The 3,879-nt window shown below is 35.2% G+C and overlaps 1 protein-coding gene across 1 annotated transcript in view; it reads right to left on the reverse strand.

Annotated features, from left to right (window-relative positions):
• Window positions 1-1,998: 1,998 nt before the first annotated feature.
• LOC140966084 (4-hydroxyphenylpyruvate dioxygenase) overlaps window positions 1,999-3,879 on the reverse strand; it is a 13,493-nt gene continuing 11,612 nt past the window's right edge. Inside the window, exon 2 of the mRNA XM_073426409.1 lies at window positions 1,999-2,409. The gene's annotated coding sequence lies outside the window, so the exon portion shown is untranslated. The remainder of the gene's footprint in view (window positions 2,410-3,879) is intronic.

Below are 3,879 nucleotides of genomic sequence, written 5' to 3' on the forward strand. Positions count from 1 at the left end.
TTATTTTTTTCCTTTTCTTTCTCTTTTTTATTTCAAAATGTTATTTCATGATTTTGATTTTGATTTTGATTTTGGTTTAGATTTTTTTATATAATGATAAACCTCGTGCTAAGACAATAACTGATTTTTATATTATTTTGTGGAGTGAAAATATGTGCATAAGAAAATTTGAATTTGATTTTAAATTCTTGATAAGTATCTTTGGAGTTAAGAAATACACGCACAATGCAAAATTTAAGTTTGTGTAAATGGAAATCTCACTCGAATTACATGATGTTATGTTTGATGGATATGAGATGACGAAATTTGAATTCTTGAAATCATTTAGAAAGACAAAACACACATTAATTCATTCGCTTTTCGCCGCACTAACCGCACTGAGTGATCAGGCTTTTCCACCATAAGCAACTTACAACGAACAATAATAGAAGCAAATTCAGACAGGTCTTCTCATGTACATCTAACTGCGTCAACCACGCTTTTCGAGTCTAATTCAAACACCAATAAACCATATTGTGCACCCAACTAATAGCTTCCAACAAACTCATAGCCTCTCCTTCGTCTACATTCAATCTCCCATAATAGACAAATGACCAACACCCAATAAGACCACTAGAGTCATCCCGCAAGATCGTACCCAAGCCCCTAACATCGGCACCATTCGGACAAGCTGCATCAATATTGCATTTGACAAACGATTCAGGAGGTGGATGTCACAACACACAACATTCTGTTCTGGGATTTGCCATCATCAGTTTTCCCTTGAGACTTCACTGTTATCCACTCATATAGATCATTCATAGCTGTATACACTAACTGTATCCCGTTGAAACATCTGATTATGGACCTATCATGTCTATTACTCTTATCCAAGAGGGATAGAAATCATCTAGTAGAAAAATATCATCTTCGGCTACTGACAAGTGATAAAAAGAAGAAAAATAATAGTAAGTACATCAAGAAATTGGTTTTTATTGTATAAAAAATTTATGCATTCAAGATGACGATTTGAATGTTGACTCTCGAGTCTCAAAGTTAATTAGAGGTGCTGTCTGCATTTTTTGATTTCGTCCAATAAATTCAACACTAGCCTTATTGTAATACATTAAGGTCATATTTAACGAACCAAATACACGTGAGGTACATATATTTTTTAGTAACTTCACGTCCATTTATACGCGGTCTGTTGGATTTGACCTTAGGGTATAATGGTCACCCTAGCACATCTCTCCCAAAATTTATTAGAGATTTTTATCCAAATCTCAATCATACACTACCGAAGGGTTTGGTGTGTTTCTATATCCTACAACATTTACAGAAGGATTTGGAGTGAGGGATTCTCGCAAATGATTCATTGTCAATGCCAAAATTTTCCAATCCCCTAGCCAATATCAAGCTAACTAACTGTATCGTACTAGACCAAAGACTGAACATTAACATCGAAAGAGGAAAGAGTGTACAGGTGAAGTCTTTGAAGCCATCTTCTGGCCTTCAAAGTACTTATTTCTACTTCGGTCGAATTTGAAAGGAGCCGATTAAAGTCCACAATACTTGAAAGGCATGCTAACCGCCTATTAATTATTAATCAATAATTGTTCGATTTAATTCAAGTATCTAAAAATTTGAAGTTTGCTAGGCTGGTTTGTGATTTTTTGGGAAAAACGAATACAGTTTGTGCAGTAGTAAATGCACTATCCAGAAACATGGGGCATCGATCATGTCCATAGCTTGGATCTGCTTCTTGTTTTTTTTACCTTTAAAAGATTTTCCAATCTACCTCCCTCTTAAAATTCAAGAAGAACATGCATTTTTCATAGAAACACGTTCAATAAAATAACGAACAGAAATAGCAATATAACATTCTAGTATAGTTTCCAACAAACTTTCAAGGGTTCTAAGTAAATTTTGGTACTTTTAATGTGTTTCTTTGATAACAAAATGTGTTGTATACATTAGTATTTAGTTGCCACACAAGCATGAGAAGAGCCAAAGCACGACTTTTGTGCAAAATATATCTGCATAATAATCAATCTGTAACAGATGAACAGTACTGAAGTCCAAGTTTGTTGGCACTATTACATCAGATCACCAAAAAGGAAAACTATATCATATCATTGTGCTTACCTAAACGTTCATTTGCAAACTTATCGGTTAATATGATATATATATGCATAGAGTTTTCTAAACTTGATCATGCTTGCGAAGAAAGCACGGTTGCATTCTCAAGCGGTTGCTGCTTCAGTGACTTGTTTTGCCTCGAGCATTTTCTCGTATTCTTCAATAGATTTAAAGAGTTCGGAGAAGTTCCCCTTCCCAAATCCTCCACACCCACCTTTCTGATATACTTTTCCTCCTTCGTCTTTGAGCATGCACCCGATTCTTTGAATTATCTCAATAAATATTGTTGGCCTGTGCTATGTATACAAAGTTAGACAAGTCTTTTTAAATACTCTTCGATGTAGGATCTAGCATTTTGCTTTCCGTTCCCACACAGATATTCTAAATGAGAAAATAAAAAGTACTCCAATCTTTTTATTGCAGAGAATGAGAAACAAATCAAGTAAAAGCTAAAAACGACGAAAACAGAACCTCAAAAGAAAATTCATAGATAACGATAAAAATTCAGTCAGGAATCAGGACCATGGGAACACTTAGAGTGAGTGAAAATGTCCTATATTTTCTCAAGCAATGGGAAAATGTCTCTGAGTCAAATAATGCCTTATCCCCTTGATGTCACAGGTGCTTGCAGCTTTCATGGCATTTACCAAAAAAGAGCAACATTGATAGTCTCCCTGAATTTTACAGCAGCATAAACATTTGGTTCTATGAATTCAGTGCAAATGCAATGGCCAATGGGACCCATAGTGACAATTGAATGAGCTTACTGTAGGAAAAAAGAACCTTTGAGATAAGCTAATATATTGTGCAAAAAAAAAAACAGGATAGTGCTATTTATATATTAGCTGATATTTGCAGAAAGTTCATATCTGCAGAAAGTTCAATCATTTACACTCCAAAGTGAGAAGCAGAACAAACAATCCAAGTTAATCATGCCTTGTGGTTTCACCAATAAGAAGAAAAGAGACGCTAAGTGAGAAGAGAAAATATCACCAAAAAAACAAATTAGCACACATCATTTAACATTGCTAGTTCTACTATCAACTTTCTTTTTATTAGTTAAAACACTTTAAAATGAATTCATAGGCATAGAAAGGCTTCCACAAGCAGCTTTCTCAGGTTGACAAGTCTATTTCCTGTTAGATGAAGCGCTGTAATGTGTAAATATCATCAAAAGATAGAGATGTGAGGAGAGTATGAAAAGGAATCAATAAAGCTCCTCATGAAAGTTTTGGGGTTCACAAAGGACTAAGATCATGCGAATTCCCTGCTAGTTGCACAACACAGTTGGAGGGTGGAAAATCAAATCAACTACCGTGAGAGTCAACTATCAATTCTGGTCCACTAGAAGTAAAAACTCAAGCAGGAGACTACAGTTCACATTAGCTCTAACCAAGCTTAGGTACCCTTTGGGTACTCTCGGGCAACAAGAATAAAGAGTTGGATCGAAGCAGTAGTCTTGCATAGCATTGAGCCAAATCACTGGCTTGTAACAAATTCTAGACAGGATCGTATGCAAAGAAAAAGTGTTGCTTTTTATCCATTCTTTAATCACATCGTCATATTGAGGTAACTGAGGAATACATCTCAATCTGATAAAAGTAGTGGCGAGTGGCACTCGAGATACTTATCAGTCCGCTAACGAAATCCAACACCGGTTATCTTTATAATTTTCCATGCACATGTGGACTCTGAATACCCCAAAGTTCATTGTCCAAAATCAATTCCAATATTGATTTTTCAGAATTAATCATATTATAT

This window comes from Primulina huaijiensis, unplaced genomic scaffold (assembly GCF_012295235.1).
Source record: "Primulina huaijiensis isolate GDHJ02 unplaced genomic scaffold, ASM1229523v2 scaffold20025, whole genome shotgun sequence".
NCBI lineage: Eukaryota > Viridiplantae > Streptophyta > Magnoliopsida > Lamiales > Gesneriaceae > Primulina > Primulina huaijiensis.